The sequence below is a fragment of the Pseudophryne corroboree genome, unplaced genomic scaffold, assembly GCF_028390025.1.
Source record: "Pseudophryne corroboree isolate aPseCor3 unplaced genomic scaffold, aPseCor3.hap2 scaffold_1472, whole genome shotgun sequence".
Taxonomy (NCBI): Eukaryota; Metazoa; Chordata; class Amphibia; order Anura; family Myobatrachidae; genus Pseudophryne; species Pseudophryne corroboree.
Genome location: NW_026968102.1, coordinates 47,783 through 73,188, shown reverse-complemented (window position 1 = coordinate 73,188; position 25,406 = coordinate 47,783). Strand labels below are relative to the sequence as shown.

Sequence of the window (25,406 nt, the reverse complement as noted above, 5' to 3'; positions counted from 1 at the left end):
AAATGTGTGCTGACAACTTAAATGCACAATCATGTTTGTGTTTTTTCTTTCTTTCTTCGATCCTTTGTAATATCATATTAAATATTAAGGTAGCAGTTTATAATCAATGACTAATGACATAAGAAAAGGAAAAAAAACAGTATACAAAGATGCTCCAGGTGAGGCTTGAACTCACAACCTCGGCATTGCTCAACAAATACTGTCTTATTAGTACCGCGCTCTGACCAATTGCACCACTGGAGCACTTTGCAGCATTAGTTGGTTATGCTAGATGTGGATTTTATTCAATACAATCAGTACAGTCATAAGAATTGAAAAAGAAAATCATTTTTGGTGATGAATGATGAGCAACAAAGGAACATGCATACCAGATGGCACTTAAATAAGCTGTCCACGGTGATAGAAAAGGTTTAAAAAACAACAACAACAATGTTATCATAATTAATGTCATATTTTAGCTTCTGTGGTCATTTTTTACAAGCTAAACACTGCAAGACTGATTTACAGTTGAAGCAAGGATAACATATCAACTCTAGTGATGAGACACTTGCTGTAATTACTTCCACCCCATATGGGACTTGGACCCCCTGGCTTAGGAGGGCAGTGACTTAATCATTATGCCAGTGGTGCTTACTGATGTTCTTATTTAAGACTGTTAGGTTTTTAATAGTCAATTATTTATTTTTGAGGAAAAAGTGAAGCTGTTTACTGTATTCTTTGCATTACCAAGTCCAGCAAGAAATGTGCTGGTACTATCCAGAGCTGTCAGTATGGATTATCATGCTATATTGCAGAAAATCAATTTGATGCAACTGCTTTACCAACAGTATGTTAATCTTTTCCATTGCTGTTTTGTTGGCTGACTGAAGGAAGATATGCAGTGCATTTGAACCAAAGCAGATGTGTGCTGACAACTTAAATGCACAATCATGTTTGTGTTTTTTCTTTCTTTCTTCCATCCTTTGTAATATTATATTAAATATTAAGGTAGCAGTTTATAATCAATGACTAATGACATAAGAAAAGGAAAAAAAAAATACACAAAGATGCTCCAGGTGAGGCTTGAACTCACAACCTCGGCATTGCTCAACAGATACTGTCTTATTAGTACCGCGCGCTGACCAATTGCGCCACTGGAGCACTTTGCAGCATTAATTGGTTATGCTAGATGTGGATTTTATTCAATACAATCAGTACAGTCATAAGAATTGAAAAAGAAAATCATTTTTGGTGATGAATGATGAGCAACAAAGGAACATGCATGCCAGATGGCACTTGAATAAGCTGTCCACGGTGATAGAAAAGGTTTAAAAAACAAGAACAACAACAATGTTATCATAATTAATGTCATATTTTAGCTTCTGTGGTCATTTTTTACAAGCTAAACACTGCAAGACTGTTTTACAGTTGAAGCAAGGATAAAATATCAACTCTAGTGATGAGACACTTGCTGTAATGACTTCCACCCCATATGGGACTTGGACCCCCTGGCTTAGGAGGGCAGTGACTTATCCATTATGCCAGTGGTGCTTACTGATGTTCTTATTTAAGACTGTTAGGTTTTTAATAGTCAATTATTTATTTTTGAGGAAAAAGTGAAGCTGTTTACTGTGTTCTTTGCATTACCAAGTCCAGCAAGAAATGTGCTGGTACTATCCAGAGCTGTCAGTATGGATTATCATGCTATATTGCAGAAAATCAATTTGATGCAACTTCTTTACCAACAGTATGTTAATCTTTTCCATTGCTGTTTTGTTGGCTGACTGAAGGAAGATATGCAGTGCATTTGAACCAAAGCAGATGTGTGCTGACAACTTAAATGCACAATCATGTTTGTGTTTTTTCATTCTTTCTTCCATCCTTTGTAATATCATATTAAATATTAAGGTAGCAGTTTTTAATCAATGACTAATGACATAAGAAAAGGAAAAAAAACAGTATACAAAGATGCTCCAGGTGAGGCTTGAACTCACAACCTCGGCATTGCTCAACAGATACTGTCTTATAAGTACCGTGCGCTGATCAATTGCGCCACTGGAGCACTTTGCAGCATTAATTGGTTATGCTAGATGTGGATTTTATTCAATACAATCAGTACACTCATAAGAATTGAAAAAGAAAATCATTTTTGGTGATGAATGATGAGCAACAGAGGAACATGCATGCCAGATGGCACTTGAATAAGCTGTCCACGGTTATAGAAAAGGTTTAAAAAACAACAACAACAACAACAATGTTATCATAATTAATGTCATATTTTAGCTTCTGTGGTCATTTTTTACAAGCTAAACACTGCAAGACTATTTTACAGTTGAAGCAAGGATAAAATATCAACTCTAGTGATGAGACACTTGCTGTAATGACTTCCACCCCATATGGGACTTGGACCCCCTGGCTTAGGAGGGCAGTGACTTATCCATTATGCCAGTGGTGCTTACTGATGTTCTTATTTAAGACTGTTAGGTTTTTAATAGTCAATTATTTATTTTTCAGGAAAAAGTGAAGCTGTTTACTGTGTTCTTTGCATTACCAAGTCCAGCAAGAAATGTGCTAGTACTTTCCAGAGCTGTCAGTATGGATTATCATGCTATATAGCAGAAAATCAATTTGATGCAACTGCTTTACCAACAGTATGTTAATCTTTTCCATTGCTGTTTTGTTGGCTGACTGAAGGAAGATATGCAGTGCATTTGAACCAAAGCAGATGTGCGCTGTCAACTTAAATGCACAATCATGTTTGTGTTTTTTCTTTCTTTCTTCCATCCTTTGTAATATCATATTAAATATTAAGGTAGCAGTTTATAATCAATGACTAATGACATAAGAAAAGAAAAAAAACAGTATACAAAGATGCTCCAGGTGAGGCATGAACTCACAACCCCGGCATTGCTCAACAGATACTGTCTTATAAGTACCGCGTGCTGACCAATTGCGCCACTGGAGCACTTTGCCGCATTAATTGGTTATGCTAGATGTGGATTTTATTCAATACAATCAGTACAGTCATAAGAATTGAAAAAGAAAATCATTTTTGGTGATGAATGATGAGCAACAAAGGAACATGCATGCCAGATGGCACTTGAATAAGCTGTACACGGTGATAGAAAAGGTTTAAAAAACAACAACAACAACAACAACAATGTTATCATAATTAATGTCATATTTTAGCTTCTGTGGTCATTTTTTACAAGCTAAACACTGCAAGACTGTTTTACAGTTGAAGCAAGGATAAAATATCAACTCTAGTGATGAGACACTTGCTGTAATGACTTCCACCCCATATGGGACTTGGACCCCCTGGCTTAGGAGGGCAGTGACTTATCCATTATGCCAGTGGTGCTTACTGATGTTCTTATTTAAGACTGATAAGTTTTTAATAGTCAATTATTTATTTTTGAGGAAAAAGTGAAGCTGTTTACTGTGTTCTTTGCATTACCAAGTCCAGCAAGAAATGTGCTGGTACTATCCAGAGCTGTCAGTATGGATTATCATGCTATATTGCAGAAAATCAATTTGATGCAACTGCTTTATCAACAGTATGTTAATCTTTTCCATTGCTGTTTTGTTGGCTGACTGAAGGAAGATATGCAGTGCATTTGAACCAAAGCAGATGTGTTGACAACTTAAATGCACAATCATGTTTGTGTTTTTTCTTTCTTTCTTCCATCCTTTGTAATATCATATTAAATATTAAGGTAGCAGTTTATAATCAATGACTAATGACATAAGAAAAGGAAAAAAAACTGTAGACATAGATGCTCCAGGTGAGGCTTGAACTCACAACCTTGGCATTGCTCAACAGATACTGTATTATAAGAAACGCGCGCTGACCAATTACGCCATTGGAGCACTTTGCAGCATTGATTGGTTATGCTAGATGTGGATTTTATTCAATACAATCAGTACCGTCATAAGAATTGAAAAAGAAAATCATTTTTTGTGATGAATGATGAGCAACAAAGGAACATACATGCCAGATGGCACTTGAATAAGCTATCCACGGTGATAAAAAGGTTTAAAAAACAACAACAATGTTATCATAATTAATGTCATATTTTAGCTTCTGTGATCATTTTTTACAAGCTAAACACTGCAAGACTGTTTTACAGTAGAAGCAAGGATAAAATATCAACTCTAGTGATGAGACACTTGCTGTAATGACTTCCAACTCAGACGAGACTTAAACCCACAACCACTGGCTTAGTAGAACAGTGCCTTACCCATTATGCCAGTGGTGCTTACTGATGTTCTTATTTAAGACTGTTAGGTTTTTAATAGTCAATTATTTATTTTTGAGGAAAAAGTGAAGCTGTTTACTGTGTTCTTTGCATTACCAATTCCAGCAAGAAATGTGCTGGAACTATCCAGAGCTGTCAGTATGGATTATCATGCTATATTGCAGAAAATCAATTTGATGCAACTGCTTTACCAACAGTATGTTAATCTTTTCCATTGCTGTTTTGTTGGCTGACTGAAGGAAGATATGCAGTGCATTTGAACCAAAGCAGATGTGTTGACAACTTAAATGCACAATCATGTTTGTGTTTTTTCTTTCTTTCTTCCATCCTTTGTAATATCATATTAAATATTAAGGTAGCAGTTTATAATCAATGACTAATGACATAAGAAAAGGAAAAAAAACAGTAGACAAAGATACTACAGGTGAGGTTTGAACTCACAACCTTGGCATTGCTCAACAGATACTGTATTATAAGTACTGCGTGCTGACCAATTGCGCCACTGGAGCACTCTGCAGCATTGATTGGTTATGCTAGATGTGGATTTTATTCAATACAATCAGTACAGTCATAAGAATTGAAAAAGATAATCATTTTTGGGATGAATGATGAGCAACAAAGGAACATGCATGCCAGATGGCACTTGAATAAGCTGTCCACGGTGATAGAAAAGGTTTAAAAAATAACAACAACAATGTTATCATAATTAATGTCATATTTTAGCTTCTGTGGTCATTTTTTACAAGCTAAACACTGCAAGACTGTTTTACAGTAGAAGCAAGGATAAAATATCAACTCTAGTTATGAGACACTTGCTGTAATGACTTCCAACTCAGACGGGACTTAAACACACAACCACTGGCTTAGGAGAACAGTGCCTTATCCATTATGCCAGTGGTGCTTACTGATGTCCTTATTTAAGACTGATAGGTTTTTAATAGTCAATTATTTATTTTTGAAAAAAAGTGAAGCTGTTTACTGTGTTCTTTGCATTACCAAGTCCAGCAAGAAATGTGCTGGTACTATCCAGAGCTGTCAGTATGGATTATCATGCTATATTGCAGAAAATCAATTTGATGCAACTGCTTTACCAACAGTATGTTAATCTTTTCCATTGCTGTTTTGTTGGCTGACTGAAGGAAGATATGAAGTGCATTTGAACCAAAGCAGATGTGTGCTGACAACTTAAATGCACAATCATGTTTGTGTGTTTTCTTTCTTTCTTCCTTCCTTTGTAATATCATATTAAATATTAAGGTAGCAGTTTATAATCAATGACTAATGACATAAAAAAAGGAAAAAAAACAGTATACAAACATGCTCCAGGTGAGGCTTGAACACACAACCTTGGCATTGCTCAACAGATACTGTATTATAAGTACTGCGTGCTGACCAATTGCGCCACTGTAGCACTTTGTAGCATTGATTGGTTATGCTATATGTGGATTTTATTCAATACAATCAGTACAGTCATAAGAATTGAAAAAGAAAATCATTTTTGATGATGAATGATGAGCAACAAAGGAACATGCATGCCAGATGGCACTTGAATAAGCTGTCCACGGTGATAGAAAAGGTTTAAAAAATAACAACAACAATGTTATCATAATTAATGTCATATTTTAGCTTCTGTGGTCATTTTTTACAAGCTAAACACTGCAAGACTGTTTTACAGTAGAAGCAAGGATAAAATATCAACTCTAGTGATGAGACACTTGCTGTAATGACTTCCAACTCAGACGGGACTTAAACCCACAACCACTGGCTTAGGAGAACAGTGCCTTACCCATTATGCCAGTGGTGCTTTCTGATGTCCTTATTAAAGACTGATAGGTTTTTAATAGTCAATTATTTATTTTTGAAAAAAAGTGAAGCTGTTTACTGTGTTCTTTGCATTACCAAGTCCAGCAAGAAATGTGCTGGTACTATCCAGAGCTGTCAGTATGGATTATCATGCTATATTGCAGAAAATCAATTTGATGCAACTGCTTTACCAACAGTATGTTAATCTTTTCCATTGCAGTTTTGTTGGCTGACTGAAGGAAGATATGCAGTGCATTTGAACCAAAGCAGATGTTAAATATTAATTTAATCAATGACTAATGACATAAGAAAAGGAAAAAAAAACAGGATAAAAAGATGCTCCAGGTGAGGTTTGAACTCACAATCTCTGCATTGCTCAACACAAACTGTCTTATAAGTACCGCACGCTGACCAATTGCGCCACTGGAGCACTTTGCAGCATTGATTGGTTATGCTAGATGTGGATTTTATTCAATACAATCAGTACAGTCATAAGAATTGAAAAAGAAAATCATTTTTGGTGATGAATGATGAGCAACAAAGGAACATGGATGCCAGATGGCACTTGAATAAGCTGTCCACGGTGATAGAAAAGGTTTTAAAAACAACAAATACAATGTTATCATAATTAATGTCATATTTTAGCTTGTGTGGTCATTTTTTACAAGCTAAACACTGCAAGACTGTTTTACAGTTGAAGCAAGGATAAAATATCAACTCTAGTGATGAGACACTTGCTGTAATGACTTCCAACTCAGGCGGGACTTAAACCCACAACCACTGTCTTAGGAGAACAGTGCCTTATCCATTATGCCAGTGGTGCTTACTGATGTTCTTATTTAAGACTGATAGGTTTTTAATAGTCAATTATTTATTTTTGAAAAAAAGTGAAGCTGTTTACTGTGTTCTTTGCATTACCAAGTCCAGCAAGAAATGTGCTGGAACTATCCAGAGCTGTCAGTATGGATTATCATGCTATATAGCAGAAAATCAATTTGATGCAACTGCTTTACCAACAGTATGTTAATCTTTTCCATTGCTGTTTTGTTGGCTGACTGAAGGAAGATATGCAGTGCATTTGAACCAAGGCAGATGTGTGCTGACAACTTAAATGCACTATCATGTTTGTGTTTTTTCTTTCTTTCTTCCATCCTTTGTAATATCATATTAAATATTAAGGTAGCAGTTTATAATCAATGACTAATGACATAAGAAAAGGAAAAAAAACAGTAAACAAAGATGCTCCAGGTGAGGCTTGAACTCACAACCTCAGCATTGCTCAACAGATACTGTTTTATAAGTACCGCTCGCTGACCAATTGCGCCACTGGAGCACTTTGCATCATTGTTTGGTTATGCTAGATGTGGATTTTATTCAATACAAACAGTACTGTCATAAGAATTGAAAAAGAAAATAATTTTTGGTGATGAATGATGAGCAACAAAGGAACATGCATGCCAGATGGCACTTGAATAAGCTGTCCACGGTGATAAAAAAAGGTTTAGAAAACAACAACAACAATGTTATCATAATTAATGTCATATTTTAGCTTATGTGGTCAATTTTTACAAGCTAAACACTGCAAGACTGTTTGTTTTACAGTTGAAGCAAGGATAAAATATCAACTCTAGTGATGAGACACTTGCTGTAATGACTTCCAACTCAGACGGGACTTAAACCCACAACCACTGGCTTAGGAGAACAGTGCCTTATCCATTATGCCAGCGGTGCTTACTGATGTCCTTATTTAAGACTGATAGGTTTTTAATAGTCAATTATTTATTTTTGAAAAAAGTGAAGCTGTTTACTGTGTTCTTTGCATTACCAAGTCCAGCAAGAAATGTGCTGGTACTATCCAGAGCTGTCAGTATGGATTATCATGCTATATTGCAGAAAATCAATTTGATGCAACTGCTTTACCAACAGTATGTTAATCTTTTCCATTGCTGTTTTGTTGGCTGACTGAAGGAAGATATGCAGTGCATTTGAACCAAAGCAGATGTGTGCTGACAACTTAAATGCACAATCATGTTTGTGTTTTTTCTTTCTTTCTTCCATCCTTTGTAATATCATATTAATATTAAGGTAGCAGTGTTTAATCAATGACTAATGACATAAGAAAAGGAAAAAAAAACAGTATACAAAGATGCTCCAGGTGAGGCTTGAACTCACAACCTTGGCATTGCTCAACAGATACTGTATTATAAGTACAGCGCGCTGACCAATTGCGCCACTGGAGCACTTTGCAGCATTAATTGGTTATGCTAGATGTGGATTTTATTCAATACAATCATACAGTCATAAGAACTGAAAAAGAAAATCATTTTTGGTGATGAATGATGAGCAACAAAGGAACATGCATGCCAGATGGCACTTGAATAAGCTGTCCATGGTGATAGAAAAGGTTTAAAAAACAACAACAACAATGTTATCATAATTAATGTCATATTTTAGCTTCTGTGGTCATTTTTTACAAGCTAAACACTGCAAGACTGTTTTACAGTTGAAGCAAGGATAAAATATCAACTCTAGTGATGAGACACTTGCTGTAATTACTTTCACCCCATATGGGACTTGGACCCCCTGGCTTAGGAGGGCAGTGAATTATCCATTATGCCAGTGGTGCTTACTAATGTTCTTATTTAAGACTGATAGGTTTTGAATAGTCAATTATTTATTTTTGTGGAAAAAGTGAAGCTGTTTACTGTGTTCTTTGCATTACAGAGTCCAGCAAGAAATGTGCTGGTACTATCCAGAGCTGTCAGTATGGATTATCATGCTATATTGCAGAAAATCAATTTGATGCAACTGCTTTACCAACAGTATGTTAATCTTTTCCATTGCTGTTTTGTTGGCTGACTTGAGGAAGATATGCAGTGCATTTGAACCAAAGCAGATGTTAAATATTAATTTAATCAATGACTAATGACATAAGAAAAGGAAAAAAAACAGTATACAAAGATGCTTCAGGTGAGGCTTGAACTCACAAACTCGGCATTGCTCAACAGATACTGTCTTATTAGTACCGCGCGCTGACCAATTGCACCACTGGAGCACTTGGCAGCATTCATTGGTTATGTTGGATGTGGATTTTATTCAATACAATCAGTACAGTCATAAGAATTGAAAAAGAAAATCATTTTTGGTGATGAATGATGAGCAACAAAGGAACATGCATGCCAGATGACACTTGAATAAGCTGTCCACGGTGATAGAAAAGGTTTTAAAAACAACAATGTTATCATAATTAATGTCATATTTTAGCTTCTGTGGTCATTTTTTACAAGCTAAACACTGCAAGACTGTTTTACAGTTGAAGCAAGGATAAAATATCAACTCTAGTGATGAGACACTTGCTGTAATTACTTCCATCCCATATGGGACTTGGACCCCCTGGCTTAGAAGGGCAGTGACTTATCCATTATGCCAGTGGTGCTTACTGATGTTCTTATTTAAGACTGTTAGGTTTTTAATAGTCAATTATTTATTTTTCAGGAAAAAGTGAAGCTGTTTACTGTGTTCTTTGCATTACAGAGTCCAGCAAGAAATGTGCTGGTACTATCCAGAGCTGTCAGTATGGATTATCATGCTATATTGCAGAAAATCAATTTGATGCAACTGCTTTACCAACAGTATGTTAATCTTTTCCATTGCTGTTTTGTTGGCTGACTGAAGGAAGATATGCAGTGCATTTGAACCAAAGCAGATGTGTGCTGACAACTTAAATGCACAATCATGTTTGTGTTTTTTCTTTCTTTCTTCCATCCTTTGTAATATCATATTAAATATTAAGGTAGCAGTTTATAATCAATGACTAATGACATAAGAAAGGGAAAAAAAACAGTATACAAAGATGCTCCAGGTGGGCTTGTACTCACAACCTCGGCATTGCTCAACAGATACTGTCTTATAAGTACAGCATGCTTACAAATTGCACCACTGGAGCACTTTGCAGCATTGATTGTTTATGCTAGATGTGGATTTTATTCAATACAATCAGTACAGTCATAAGAATTGAAAAAGAAAATCATTTTTGGTGATGAATGATGAGCAACAAAGGAACATGCATGCCAGATGGCACTTGAATAAGCTGTCCACGGTGATAGAAAAGGTTTAAAAAACAACAACACAATGTTATCATAATTAATGTCATATTTTAGCTTCTGTGGTCATTTTTTACAAGCTAAACACTGCAAGACTGTTTTACAGTTGAAGCAAGGATAAAATATCAACTCTGGTGATGAGACACTTGTTGTAATGACTTCCAACTCAGACAGGACTTAAACCAACAACCACTGGCTTAGGAGAACAGTGCCTTATCCATTATGCCAGTGGTGCTTACTGATGTCCTTATTTAAGACTGATAGGTTTTTAATAGTCAATTTATTTTTGAAAAAAAGTGAAGCTGTTTACTGTGTTCTTTGCATTACCAAGTCCAGCAAGAAATGTGCTGGTACTATCCAGAGCTGTCAGTATGGATTATCATGCTATATTGCAGAAAATCAATTTGATGCAATTGCTTTACCAACAGTATGTTAATCTTTTCCATTGCTGTTTTGTTGGCTGACTGAAGGAAGATATGCAGTGCATTTGAACCAAAGCAGATGTTAAATATTAATTTAATCAATGACTAATGACATAAGAAAAGGAAAAAAAAACAGTATATAAAGATACTCCAGGTGAGGCTTGAACTCACAACCTCGGCATGGCTCAACAGATACTGTCTTATAAGTACAGCACGCTGACAAATTGCACCACTGGAGCACGTTTCAGCATTGATTGTTTATGCTAGATGTGGATTTTATTCAATACAATCAGTACAGTCATAAGAATTGAAAAAGAAAATCATTTTTGGTGATGAATGATGAGCAACAAAGGAACAAGCATGCCAGATGGCACTTGAATAAGCTGTCCACGGTGATAAAAAAGGTTTAAAAAAACAACAACAACAATGTTATCATAATTAATGTCATATTTTAGCTTCTGTGGTCATTTTTTACAAGCTAAACACTGCAAGACTGTTTTACAGTTGAAGCAAGGATAAAATATCAACTCTAGTGATGAGACACTTGCTGTAATTACTTCCACCCCATATGGGACTTGGACCCCCTGGCTTAGGAGGGCAGTGACTTATCCATTATGCCAGTGGTGCTTACTGATGTTCTTATTTAAGACTGTTAGGTTTTTAATAGTCAATTATTTATTTTTGAGGAAAAAGTGAAGCTGTTTACTGTGTTCTTTGCATTACCAAGTCCAGCAAGAAATGTGCTGGTACTATCCAGAGCTGTCAGTATGGATTATCATGCTATATAGCAGAAAATCAATTTGATGCAACTGCTTTACCAACAGCATGTTAATCTTTTCCATTGCTGTTTTGTTGGCTGACTGAAGGAAGATATGCAGTGCATTTGAACCAAAGCAGATGTGTGCTGACAACTTAAATGCACAATCATGTTTGTGTTTTTTCTTTCTTTCTTCGATCCTTTGTAATATCATATTAAATATTAAGGTAGCAGTTTATAATCAATGACTAATGACATAAGAAAAGGAAAAAAAACAGTATACAAACATGCTCCAGGTGAGGCTTGAACTCACAACCTCAGCATTGCTCAACAGATACTGTCTTATAAGTACCGCGCGCTGACCAATTGCGCCACTGGAGCACTTTGCAGCATTAATTGGTTATGCTAGATGTGGATTTTATTCAATACAATCAGTACAGTCATAAGAATTAAAAATGAAAATCATTTTTGGTGATGAATGATGAGCAACAAAGGAACATGCATGCCAGATGGCACTTGAATAAGCTGTCCACGGTGATAGAAAAGGTTTAAAAAACAACAACAGCAATGTTATCATAATTAATGTCATATTTTAGCTTCTGTAGTCATTTTTTACAAGCTAAACACTGCAAGACTGTTTTACAGTTGAAGCAAGGATAAAATATCAACTCTAGTGATGAGACACTTGCTGTAATGACTTCCAACTCAGACGGGACTTAAACCCACAACCACTGGCTTAGGAGAACAGTGCCTTATCCATTATGCCAGTGGTGCTTACTGATGTCCTTATTTAAGACTGATAGGTTTTTAATAGTCAATTATTTATTTTTGAAAAAAAGTGAAGCTGTTTACTGTGTTCTTTGCATTACCAAGTCCAGCAAGAAATGTGCTGGTACTATCCAGAGCTGTCAGTATGGATTATCATGCTATATTGCAGAAAATCAATTTGATGCAAATGCTTTACCAACAGTATATTAATCTTTACCATTGCTGTTTTGTTGGCTGACTGAAGGAAGATATGCAGTGCATTTGAACCAAAGCAGATGTTAAATATTAATTTAATCAATGACTAATGACATAAGAAAAGGAAAAAAAACAGGATAAAAAGATGCTCCAGGTGAGGCTTGAACTCACAACCTCTGCATTGCTCAACAGATACTGTCTTATAAGTACCGCGCGCTGACCAATTGCGCCACTGGAGCACTTTGCAGCATTAATTGGTTATGCTAGATGTGGATTTTATTCAATACAATCAGTACAGTCATAAGAATTGAAAAAGAAAATCATTTTTGGTGATGAATGATGAGCAACAAAGGAACATGGATGCCAGATGGCACTTGAATAAGCTGTCCACGGTGATAAAAAAAGGTTTAAAAAACAACAACAACAATGTTATCATAATTAATGTCATATTTTAGCTTCTGTGGTCATTTTTTACAAGCTTAACACTGCAAGACTGTTTTACAGTTGAAGCAAGGATAAAATATCAACTCTAGTGATGAGACACTTGCTGTAATGACTTCCAACTCAGACGGGACTTAAACCCACAACCACTGGCTTAGGAGAACAGTGCCTTATCCATTATGCCAGTGGTGCTTACTGATGTCCTTATTTAAGACTGATAGGTTTTTAATAGTCAATTATTTATTTTTGAAAAAAAGTGAAGCTGTTTACTGTGTTCTTTGCATTACCAAGTCCAGCAAGAAATGTGCTGGAACTATCCAGAGCTGTCAGTATGGATTATCATGCTATATAGCAGAAAATCAATTTGATGCAACTGCTTTACCAACAGTATGTTAATCTTTTCCATTGCTGTTTTGTTGGCTGACTGAAGGAAGATATGCAGTGCATTTGAACCAAGGCAGATGTGTGCTGACAACTTAAATGCACTATCATGTTTGTGTTTTTTCTTTCTTTCTTCCATCCTTTGTAATATCATATTAAATATTAAGGTAGCAGTTTATAATCAATGACTAATGACATAAGAAAAGGAAAAAAAACAGTATACAAAGATGCTCCAGGTGAGGCTTGAACTCACAACCTCAGCATTGCTCAACAGATACTGTCTTATAAGTACCGCTCGCTGACCAATTGCGCCACTGGAGCACTTTGCATCATTGTTTGGTTATGCTAGATGTGGATTTTATTCAATACAATCAGTACAGTCATAAGAATTGAAAAAGAAAATAATTTTTGGTGATGAATGATGAGCAACAAAGGAACATGCATGCCAGATGGCACTTGAATAAGCTGTCCACGGTGATAAAAAAAGGTTTAGAAAACAACAACAACAATGTTATCATAATTAATGTCATATTTTAGCTTATGTGGTCAATTTTTACAAGCTAAACACTGCAAGACTGTTTGTTTTACAGTTGAAGCAAGGATAAAATATCAACTCTAGTGATGAGACACTTGCTGTAATGACTTCCAACTCAGACTGTACTTAAACCCACAACCACTGGCTTAGGAGAACAGTGCCTTATCCATTATGCCAGCGGTGCTTACTGATGTCCTTATTTAAGACTGATAGGTTTTTAATAGTCAATTATTTATTTTTGAAAAAAGTGAAGCTGTTTACTGTGTTCTTTGCATTACCAAGTCCAGCAAGAAATGTGCTGGTACTATCCAGAGCTGTCAGTATGGATTATCATGCTATATTGCAGAAAATCAATTTGATGCAACTGCTTTACCAACAGTATGTTAATCTTTTCCATTGCTGTTTTGTTGGCTGACTGAAGGAAGATATGCAGTGCATTTGAACCAAAGCAGATGTGTGCTGACAACTTAAATGCACAATCATGTTTGTGTTTTTTCTTTCTTTCTTCCATCCTTTGTAATATCATATTAATATTAAGGTAGCAGTTTTTAATCAATGACTAATGACATAAGAAAAGGAAAAAAAAACAGTATACAAAGATGCTCCAGGTGAGGCTTGAACTCACAACCTTGGCATTGCTCAACAGATACTGTATTATAAGTACAGCGCGCTGACCAATTGCGCCACTGGAGCACTTTGCAGCATTAATTGGTTATGCTAGATGTGGATTTTATTCAATACAATCATACAGTCATAAGAACTGAAAAAGAAAATCATTTTTGGTGATGAATGATGAGCAACAAAGGAACATGCATGCCAGATGGCACTTGAATAAGCTGTCCACGGTGATAAAAAAAGGTTTAAAAAACAACAACAACAATGTTATCATAATTAATGTCATATTTTAGCTTATGTGGTCAATTTTTACAAGCTAAACACTGCAAGACTGTTTTACAGTTGAAGCAAGGATAAAATATCAACTCTAGTGATGAGACACTTGCTGTAATGACTTCCACCCCATATGGGACTTGGACCCTCTGTCTTAGGAGGACAGTGACTTATCCATTATGCCAGTGGTGCTTACTGATGTTCTTATTTAAGACTGATAGGTTTTGAATAGTCAATTATTTATTTTTGTGGAAAAAGTGAAGCTGTTTACTGTGTTCTTTGCATTACAGAGTCCAGCAAGAAATGTGCTGGTACTATCCAGAGCTGTCAGTATGGATTATCATGCTATATTGCAGAAAATCAATTTGATGCAACTGCTTTACCAACAGTATGTTAATCTTTTCCATTGCTGTTTTGTTGGCTGACTTGAGGAAGATATGCAGTGCATTTGAACCAAAGCAGATGTTAAATATTAATTTAATCAATGACTAATGACATAAGAAAAGGAAAAAAAACAGTATACAAAGATGCTTCAGGTGAGGCTTGAACTCACAAACTCGGCATTGCTCAACAGATACTGTCTTATTAGTACCGCGCGCTGACCAATTGCACCACTGGAGCACTTGGCAGCATTCGTTGGTTATGTTGGATGTGGATTTTATTCAATACAATCAGTACAGTCATAAGAATTGAAAAAGAAAATCATTTTTGGTGATGAATGATGAGCAACAAAGGAACATGCATGCCAGATGACACTTGAATAAGCTGTCCACGGTGATAGAAAAGGTTTTAAAAACAACAATGTTATCATAATTAATGTCATATTTTAGCTTCTGTGGTCATTTTTTACAAGCTAAACACTGCAAGACTGTTTTACAGTTGAAGCAAGGATAAAATATCAACTCTAGTGTTGAGACACTTGCTGTAATTACTTCCATCCCATATGGGACTTGGACCCCCTGGCTTAGAAGGGCAGTGACTTATCCATTATGCCAGTGGTGCTTACTGATGTTCTTATTTAAGACTGTTAGGTTTTTAATAGTCAATTATTTATTTTTCAGGAAAAAGTGAAGCTGTTTACTGTGTTCTTTGCATTACAGAGTCCAGCAAGAAATGTGCTGGTACTATCCAGAGCTGTCAGTATGGATTATCATGCTATATTGCAGAAAATCAATTTGATGCAACTGCTTTACCAACAGTATGTTAATCTTTTCCATTGCTGTTTTGTTGGCTGACTGAAGGAAGATATGCAGTGCATTTGAACCAAAGCAGATGTGTGCTGACAACTTAAATGCACAATCATGTTTGTGTTTTTTCTTTCTTTCTTCCATCCTTTGTAATATCATATTAAATATTAAGGTAGCAGTTTATAATCAATGACTAATGACATAAGAAAGGGAAAAAAAACAGTATACAAAGATGCTCCAGGTGGGCTTGTACTCACAACCTCGGCATTGCTCAACAGATACTGTCTTATAAGTACAGCATGCTTACAAATTGCACCACTGGAGCACTTTGCAGCATTGATTGTTTATGCTAGATGTGGATTTTATTCAATACAATCAGTACAGTCATAAGAATTGAAAAAGAAAATCATTTTTGGTGATGAATGATGAGCAACAAAGGAACATGCATGCCAGATGGCACTTGAATAAGCTGTCCACGGTGATAGAAAAGGTTTAAAAAACAACAACACAATGTTATCATAATTAATGTCATATTTTAGCTTCTGTGGTCATTTTTTACAAGCTAAACACTGCAAGACTGTTTTACAGTTGAAGCAAGGATAAAATATCAACTCTGGTGATGAGACACTTGTTGTAATGACTTCCAACTCAGACGGGACTTAAACCCACAACCACTGGCTTAGGAGAACAGTGCCTTATCCATTATGCCAGTGGTGCTTACTGATGTCCTTATTTAAGACTGATAGGTTTTTAATAGTCAATTTATTTTTGAAAAAAAGTGAAGCTGTTTACTGTGTTCTTTGCATTACCAAGTCCAGCAAGAAATGTGCTGGTACTATCCAGAGCTGTCAGTATGGATTATCATGCTATATTGCAGAAAATCAATTTGATGCAATTGCTTTACCAACAGTATGTTAATCTTTTCCATTGCTGTTTTGTTGGCTGACTGAAGGAAGATATGCAGTGCATTTGAACCAAAGCAGATGTTAAATATTAATTTAATCAATGACTAATGACATAAGAAAAGGAAAAAAAACAGTATATAAAGATACTCCAGGTGAGGCTTGAACTCACAACCTCGGCATGGCTCAACAGATACTGTCTTATAAGTACAGCACGCTGACAAATTGCACCACTGGAGCACGTTTCAGCATTGATTGTTTATGCTAGATGTGGATTTTATTCAATACAATCAGTACAGTCATAAGAATTGAAAAAGAAAATCATTTTTGGTGATGAATGATGAGCAACAAAGGAACATGCATGCCAGATGGCACTTGAATAAGCTGTCCACGGTGATAAAAAAGGTTTAAAAAACAACAACAACAATGTTATCATAATTAATGTCATATTTTAGCTTCTGTGGTCATTTTTTACAAGCTAAACACTGCAAGACTGTTTTACAGTTGAAGCAAGGATAAAATATCAACTCTAGTGATGAGACACTTGCTGTAATTACTTCCACCCCATATGGGACTTGGACCCCCTGGCTTAGGAGGGCAGTGACTTATCCATTATGCCAGTGGTGCTTACTGATGTTCTTATTTAAGACTGTTAGGTTTTTAATAGTCAATTATTTATTTTTGAGGAAAAAGTGAAGCTGTTTACTGTGTTCTTTGCATTACCAAGTCCAGCAAGAAATGTGCTGGTACTATCCAGAGCTGTCAGTATGGATTATCATGCTATATAGCAGAAAATCAATTTGATGCAACTGCTTTACCAACAGCATGTTAATCTTTTCCATTGCTGTTTTGTTGGCTGACTGAAGGAAGATATGCAGTGCATTTGAACCAAAGCAGATGTGTGCTGACAACTTAAATGCACAATCATGTTTGTGTTTTTTCTTTCTTTCTTCGATCCTTTGTAATATCATATTAAATATTAAGGTAGCAGTTTATAATCAATGACTAATGACATAAGAAAAGGAAAAAAAACAGTATACAAAGATGCTCCAGGTGAGGCTTGAACTCACAACCTCAGCATTGCTCAACAGATACTGTCTTATAAGTACCGCGCGCTGACCAATTGCGCCACTGGAGCACTTTGCAGCATTAATTGGTTATGCTAGATGTGGATTTTATTCAATACAATCAGTACAGTCATAAGAATTAAAAATGAAAACCATTTTTGGTGATGAATGATGAGCAACAAAGGAACATGCATGCCAGATGGCACTTGAATAAGCTGTCCACGGTGATAGAAAAGGTTTAAAAAACAACAACAGCAATGTTATCATAATTAATGTCATATTTTAGCTTCTGTAGTCATTTTTTACAAGCTAAACACTGCAAGACTGTTTTACAGTTGAAGCAAGGATAAAATATCAACTCTAGTGATGAGACACTTGCTGTAATGACTTCCAACTCAGACGGGACTTAAACCCACAACCACTAGCTTAGGAGAACAGTGCCTTATCCATTATGCCAGTGGTGCTTACTGATGTCCTTATTTAAGACTGATAGGTTTTTAATAGTCAATTATTTATTTTTGAAAAAAAGTGAAGCTGTTTACTGTGTTCTTTGCATTACCAAGTCCAGCAAGAAATGTGCTGGTACTATCCAGAGCTGTCAGTATGGATTATCATGCTATATTGCAGAAAATCAATTTGATGCAACTGCTTTACCAACAGTATATTAATCTTTACCATTGCTGTTTTGTTGGCTGACTGAAGGAAGATATGCAGTGCATTTGAACCAAAGCAGATGTTAAATATTAATTTAATCAATGACTAATGACATAAGAAAAGGAAAAAAAACAGGATAAAAAGATGCTCCAGGTGAGGCTTGAACTCACAACCTCTGCATTGCTCAACAGATACTGTCTTATAAGTACCGCGCGCTGACCAATTGCGCCACTGGAGCACTTTGCAGCATTAATTGGTTATGCTAGATGTGGATTTTATTCAATACAATCAGTACAGTCATAAGAATTGAAAAAGAAAATCATTTTTGGTGATGAATGATGAGCAACAAAGGAACATGGATGCCAGATGGCACTTGAATAAGCTGTCCACGGTGATAAAAAAAGGTTTAAAAAACAACAACAACAATGTTATCATAATTAATGTCATATTTTAGCTTCTGTGGTCATTTTTTACAAGCTTAACACTGCAAGACTGTTTTACAGTTGAAGCAAGGATAAAATATCAACTCTAGTGATGAGACACTTGCTGTAATGACTTCCAACTCAGACGGGACTTAAACCCACAACCACTGGCTTAGGAGAACAGTGCCTTATCCATTATGCCAGTGGTGCTTACTGATGTCCTTATTTAAGACTGATAGGTTTTTAATAGTCAATTATTTATTTTTCAGGAAAAAGTGAAGCTGTTTACTGTGTTCTTTGCATTACAGAGTCCAGCAAGAAATGTGCTGGTACTATCCAGAGCTGTCAGTATGGATTATCATGCTATATTGCAGAAAATCAATTTGATGCAACTGCTTTACCAACAGTATGTTAATCTTTTCCATTGCTGTTTTGTTGGCTGACTGAAGGAAGATATGCAGTGCATTTGAACCAAAGCAGATGTGTGCTGACAACTTAAATGCACAATCATGTTTGTGTTTTTTCTTTCTTTCTTCCATCCTTTGTAATATCATATTAAATATTAAGGTAGCAGTTTATAATCAATGACTAATGACATAAGAAAGGGAAAAAAAACAGTATACAAAGATGCGCCAGGTGGGCTTGAACTCACAACCTCGGCATTGCTCAACAGATACTGTCTTATAAGTACAGCACGCTAACAAATTGCACCACTGGAGCACTTTGCAGCATTGATTGTTTATGCTAGATGTGGATTTTATTCAATACAATCAGTACAGTCATAAGAATTGAAAAAGAAAATCATTTTTGATGATGAATGATGAGCAACAAAGGAACATGCATGCCAGATGGCACTTGAATAAGCTGTCCACGGTGATAGAAAAGGTTTAAAAAATAACAACAACAATGTTATCATAATTAATGTCATATTTTAGCTTCTGTGGTCATTTTTTACAAGCTAAACACTGCAAGACTGTTTTACAGTAGAAGCAAGGATAAAATATCAACTCTAGTGATGAGACACTTGCTGTAATGACTTCCAACTCAGACGGGACTTAAACCCACAACCACTGGCTTAGAAGAACAGTGCCTTACCCATTATGCCAGTGGTGCTTACTGATGTCCTTATTAAAGACTGATAGGTTTTTAATAGTCAATTATTTATTTTTGAAAAAAGTGAAGCTGTTTACTGTGTTCTTTGCATTACCAAGTCCAGCAAGAAATGTGCTGGTACTATCCAGAGCTGTCAGTATGGATTATCATGCTATATTGCAGAAAATCAATTTGATGCAACTGCTTTACCAACAGTATGTTAATCTTTTCCATTGCAGTTTTGTTGGCTGACTGAAGGAAGATATGCAGTGCATTTGAACCAAAGCAGATGTTAAATATTAATTTAATCAATGACTAATGACATAAGAAATGGAAAAAAAACAGGATAAAAAGATGCTCCAGGTGAGGCTTGAACTCACAATCTCTGCATTTCTCAACACAAACTGTCTTATAAGTACCGCATGCTGACCAATTGCGCCACTGGAGCACTTTGCAGCATTAATTGGTTATGCTAGATGTGGATTTTATTCAATACAATCAGTACAGTCATAAGAATTGAAAAAGAAAATCATTTTTGGTGATGAATGATGAGCAACAAAGGAACATGGATGCCAGATGGCACTTGAATAAGCTGTCCACGGTGATAGAAAAGGTTTTAAAAACAACAAATACAATGTTATCATAATTAATGTCATATTTTAGCTTATGTGGTCATTTTTTACAAGCTAAACACTGCAAGACTGTTTTACAGTTGAAGCAAGGATAAAATATCAACTCTAGTGATGAGACACTTGCTGTAATGACTTCCAACTCAGGCGGGACTTAAACCCACAACCACTGTCTTAGGAGAACAGTGCCTTATACATTATGCCAGTGGTGCTTATGATGTTCTTATTTAAGACTGATAGGTTTTTAATAGTCAATTATTTATTTTTGAAAAAAAGTGAAGCTGTTTACTGTGTTCTTTGCATTACCAAGTCCAGCAAGAAATGTGCTGGTACTATCCAGAGCTGTCAGTATGGATTATAATGCTATATAGCAGAAAATCAATTTGATGCAACTGCTTTACCAACAGTATGTTAATCTTTTCCATTGCTGTTTTGTTGGCTGACTGAAGGAAGATATGCAGTGCATTTGAACCAAGGCAGATGTGTGCTGACAACTTAAATGCACAATCATGTTTGTGTTTTTTCTTTCTTTCTTCCATCCTTTGTAATATCATATTAAATATTAAGGTAGCAGTTTATAATCAATGACTAATGACATAAGAATAGGAAAAAAAACAGTATACAAAGATGCGCCAGGTGAGGCTTGAACTCACAACCTCGGCATTGCTCAACAGATACTGTCTTATAAGTACCGCGCGCTGACCAATTGCGCCACTGGAGCACTTTGCATCATTGTTTGGTTATGCTAGATGTGGATTTTATTCAATACAATCAGTACAGTCATAAGAATTGAAAAAGAAAATCATTTTTGGTGATGAATGATGAGCAACAGAGGAACATGCATGCCAGATGGCACTTGAATAAGCTGTCCACGGTGATAAAAAAAGGTTTAAAAAACAACAACAACAATGTTATCATAATTAATGTCATATTTTAGCTTATGTGGTCAATTTTTACAAGCTAAACACTGCAAGACTGTTTGTTTTACAGTTGAAGCAAGGATAAAATATCAACTCTAGTGATGAGACACTTGCTGTAATGACTTCCAACTCAGACGGGACTTAAACCCACAACCACTGGCTTAGGAGAACAGTGCCTTATCCATTATGCCAGCGGTGCTTACTGATGTCCTTTTTTAAGACTGATAGGTTTTTAATAGTCAATTATTTATTTTTGAAAAAAAGTGAAGCTGTTTACTGTGTTCTTTGCATTACCAAGTCCAGCAAGAAATGTGCTGGTACTATCCAGAGCTGTCAGTATGGATTATCATGCTATATTGCAGAAAATCAATTTGATGCAACTGCTTTACCAACAGTATGTTAATCTTTTCCATTGCTGTTTTGTTGGCTGACTGAAGGAAGATATGCAGTGCATTTGAACCAAAGCAGATGTGTGCTGACAACTTAAATGCACAATCATGTTTGTGTTTTTTCTTTCTTTCTTCCATCCTTTGTAATATCATATTAAATATTAAGGTAGCAGTTTTTAATCAATGACTAATGACATAAGAAAAGGAAAAAAAACCAGTATACAAAGATGCTCCAGGTGAGGCTTGAACTCACAACCTTGGCATTGCTCAACAGATACTGTATTATAAGTACAGCGCGCTGACCAATTGCGCCACTGGAGCACTTTGCAGCATTAATTGGTTAAGCTAGATGTGGATTTTATTCAATACAATCATACAGTCTTAAGAATTGAAAAAGAAAATCATTTTTGGTGATGAATGATGAGCAACAAAGGAACATGCATGCCAGATGGCACTTGAATAAGCTGTCCACGGTGATAAAAAAGGTTTAAAAAACCACAACAACAATGTTATCATAATTAATGTCATATTTTAGCTTATGTGGTCAATTTTTACAAGCTAAACACTGCAAGACTGTTTTACAGTTGAAGCAAGAATAAAATATCAACTCTAGTGATGAGACACTTGCTGTAATTACTTCCACCCCATATGGGACTTGGACCCCCTGTCTTAGGAGGACAGTGACTTATCCATTATGCCAGTGGTGCTTACTGATGTTCTTATTTAAGACTGATAGGTTTTGAATAGTCAATTATTTATTTTTGAGGAATAAGTGAAGCTGTTTACTGTGTTCTTTGCATTACAGAGTCCAGCAAGAAATGTGCTGGTACTATCCAGAGCTGTCAGTATGGATTATCATGCTATATTGCAGAAAATCAATTTGATGCAACTGCTTTACCAACAGTATGTTAATCTTTTCCATTGCTGTTTTGTTGGCTGACTTGAGGAAGATATGCAGTGCATTTGAACCAAAGCAGATGTTAAATATTAATTTAATCAATGACTAATGACATAAGAAAAGGAAAAAAAACAGTATACAAAGTTGCTCCAGGTGAGGCTTGAACTCACAAACTCGGCATTGCTCAACAGATACTGTCTTATTAGTACCGCGCACTGACCAATTGCGCCACTGGAGCACTTGGCAGCATTCATTGGTTATGCTGGATGTGGATTTTATTCAATACAATCAGTACAGTCATAAGAATTGAAAAAGAAAATCATTTTTGGTTATGAATGATGAGCAACAAAGGAACATGCATGCCAGATGGCACTTGAATAAGCTGTCCATGGTGATAGAAAAGGTTTTAAAAACAACAATGTTATCATAATTAATGTCATATTTTAGCTTCTGTGGTCATTTTTTACAAGCTAAACACTGCAAGACTGTTTTACAGTTGAAGCAAGGATAAAATATCAACTCTAGTGATGAGACACTTGCTGTAATTACTTCCACCCCATATGGGACTTGGACCCCCTGGCTTAGAAGGGCAGTGACTTATCCATTATGCCAGTGGTGCTTACTGATGTTCTTATTTAAGACTGTTAGGTTTTTAATAGTCAATTATTTATTTTTGAGGAAAAAGTGAAGCTGTTTACTGTGTTCTTTGCATTACAGAGTCCAGCAAGAAATGTGCTGGTACTATCCAGAGCTGTCAGTATGGATTATCATGCTATATTGCAGAAAATCAATTTGATGCAACTGCTTTACCAACATTATGTTAATCTTTTCCATTGCTGTTTTGTTGGCTGACTGAAGGAAGATATGCAGTGCATTTGAACCAAAGCAGATGTGTGCTGACAACTTAAATGCACAATCATGTTTGTGTTTTTTCTTTCTTTCTTCCATCCTTTGTAATATCATATTAAATATTAAGGTAGCAGTTTATAATCAATGACTAATGACATAAGAAAGGGAAAAAAAACAGTATACAAAGATGCTCCAGGTGAGGCTTGAACTCACAACCTCGGCATTGCTCAACATATACTGTCTTATAAGTACAGCACGCTGACCAATTGCGCCACTGGAGCACTTTGCAGCATTAATTGGTTATGCTAGATGTGGATTTTATTCAATACAATCAGTACAGTCATAAGAATTGAAAAGAAAATCATTTTTGGTGATGAATGATGAGCAACAAAGGGACATGCATGCCAGATGGTACTTGAATAAGCTGTCCACGGTGATAAAAATGGTTTAAAAAACAACAACAACAATGTTATCATAATTAATGTCATATTTTAGCTTCTGTGGTCATTTTTTACAAGCTAAACATTGCAAGAATGTTTTACAGTTGAAGCAAGGATAAAATATCAACTCTAGTGATGAGACACTTGTTGTAATGACTTCCAACTTATACGGGACTTAAACCCACAACCACTGGCTTAGGAGAACAGTGCCTTATCCATTATGCCAGTGGTGCTTACTGATGTCCTTATTTAAGACTGATAGGTTTTTAATAGTCAATTATTTATTTTTGAAAAAAAGTGAAGCTGTTTACTGTGTTCTTTGCATTACCAAGTCCAGCAAGAAATGTGCTGGTACTATCCAGAGCTGTCAGTATGGATTATCATGCTATATTGCAGAAAATCAATTTGATGCAATTGCTTTACCAACAGTATGTTAATCTTTTCCATTGCTGTTTTGTTGGCTGACTGAAGGAAGATATGCAGTGCATTTGAACCAAAGCAGATGTTAAATATTAATTTAATCAATGACTAATGACATAAGAAAAGGAAAAAAAAACAGTATATAAAGATACTCCAGGTGAGGCTTGAACTTACAACCTCGGCATGGCTCAACAGATACTGTCTTATAAGTACAACACGCTGACAAATTGCACCACTGAAGCACTTTTCAGCATTGATTGTTTATGCTAGATGTGGATTTTATTCAATACAATCAGCACAGTCATAAGAATTGAAAAAGAAAATCATTTTTGGTGATGAATGATAAGCAACAAAGGAACATGCATGCCAGATGGCACTTGAATAAGCTGTCCACGGTGATAAAAAAGGTTTAAAAAAACAACAACAACAACAATGTTATCATAATTAATGTCATATTTTAGCTTCTGTGGTCATTTTTTACAAGCTAAACACTGCAAGACTGTTTTACAGTTGAAGCAAGGATAAAATATCAACTCTAGTGATGAGACACTTGCTGTAATTACTTCCACCCCAAATGGGACTTGGACCCCCTGGCTTAGGAGGGCAGTGACTTATCCATTATGCCAGTGGTGCTTACTGATGTTCTTATTTAAGACTGTTAGGTTTTTAATAGTCAATTATTTATTTTTGAGGAAAAAGTGAAGCTGTTTACTGTGTTCTTTGCATTACCAAGTCCAGCAAGAAATGTGCTGGTACTATCCAGAGCTGTCAGTATGGATTATCATGCTATATTGCAGAAAATCAATTTGATGCAACTGCTTTACCAACAGTATGTTAATCTTTTCCATTGCTGTTTTGTTGGCTGACTGAAGGAAGATATGCAGTGCATTTGAACCAAAGCAGATGTGTGCTGACAACTTAAATGCACAATCATGTTTGTGTTTTTTCTTTCTTTCTTCCATCCTTTGTAATATCATATTAAATATTAAGGTAGCAGTTTTTAATC

General features: G+C 35.8%; 11 non-coding genes across 11 annotated transcripts; all 11 read right to left on the bottom strand.

The window, feature by feature from the left end:
- Positions 1-150: 150 nt before the first annotated feature.
- Positions 151-243, bottom strand: TRNAI-AAU (transfer RNA isoleucine (anticodon AAU)). Its single transcript is given in 2 exon segments — positions 151-186; positions 206-243. It is a non-coding gene; the product is annotated as a tRNA-Ile (tRNA).
- Positions 244-1,047: 804 nt separating this feature from the next.
- On the bottom strand, positions 1,048-1,140 carry TRNAI-AAU (transfer RNA isoleucine (anticodon AAU)). Its single transcript is given in 2 exon segments — positions 1,048-1,083; positions 1,103-1,140. It is a non-coding gene; the product is annotated as a tRNA-Ile (tRNA).
- An 808-nt stretch (positions 1,141-1,948) lies between these two features.
- Positions 1,949-2,041, bottom strand: TRNAI-UAU (transfer RNA isoleucine (anticodon UAU)). Its single transcript is given in 2 exon segments — positions 1,949-1,984; positions 2,004-2,041. It is a non-coding gene; the product is annotated as a tRNA-Ile (tRNA).
- A 6,962-nt stretch (positions 2,042-9,003) lies between these two features.
- Positions 9,004-9,096, bottom strand: TRNAI-AAU (transfer RNA isoleucine (anticodon AAU)). The gene is given in 2 exon segments: positions 9,004-9,039; positions 9,059-9,096. It is a non-coding gene; the product is annotated as a tRNA-Ile (tRNA).
- A 2,515-nt stretch (positions 9,097-11,611) lies between these two features.
- Positions 11,612-11,704, bottom strand: TRNAI-UAU (transfer RNA isoleucine (anticodon UAU)). Its single transcript is given in 2 exon segments — positions 11,612-11,647; positions 11,667-11,704. It is a non-coding gene; the product is annotated as a tRNA-Ile (tRNA).
- A 728-nt stretch (positions 11,705-12,432) lies between these two features.
- TRNAI-UAU (transfer RNA isoleucine (anticodon UAU)) lies at positions 12,433-12,525 on the bottom strand. Its single transcript is given in 2 exon segments — positions 12,433-12,468; positions 12,488-12,525. It is a non-coding gene; the product is annotated as a tRNA-Ile (tRNA).
- A 2,534-nt stretch (positions 12,526-15,059) lies between these two features.
- TRNAI-AAU (transfer RNA isoleucine (anticodon AAU)) lies at positions 15,060-15,152 on the bottom strand. Its single transcript is given in 2 exon segments — positions 15,060-15,095; positions 15,115-15,152. It is a non-coding gene; the product is annotated as a tRNA-Ile (tRNA).
- A 2,513-nt stretch (positions 15,153-17,665) lies between these two features.
- TRNAI-UAU (transfer RNA isoleucine (anticodon UAU)) lies at positions 17,666-17,758 on the bottom strand. The gene is given in 2 exon segments: positions 17,666-17,701; positions 17,721-17,758. It is a non-coding gene; the product is annotated as a tRNA-Ile (tRNA).
- A 728-nt stretch (positions 17,759-18,486) lies between these two features.
- TRNAI-UAU (transfer RNA isoleucine (anticodon UAU)) lies at positions 18,487-18,579 on the bottom strand. The gene is given in 2 exon segments: positions 18,487-18,522; positions 18,542-18,579. It is a non-coding gene; the product is annotated as a tRNA-Ile (tRNA).
- A 4,257-nt stretch (positions 18,580-22,836) lies between these two features.
- TRNAI-AAU (transfer RNA isoleucine (anticodon AAU)) lies at positions 22,837-22,929 on the bottom strand. The gene is given in 2 exon segments: positions 22,837-22,872; positions 22,892-22,929. It is a non-coding gene; the product is annotated as a tRNA-Ile (tRNA).
- Positions 22,930-23,728: 799 nt separating this feature from the next.
- On the bottom strand, positions 23,729-23,821 carry TRNAI-UAU (transfer RNA isoleucine (anticodon UAU)). Its single transcript is given in 2 exon segments — positions 23,729-23,764; positions 23,784-23,821. It is a non-coding gene; the product is annotated as a tRNA-Ile (tRNA).
- Between the last annotated feature and the right edge of the window lie 1,585 nt (positions 23,822-25,406).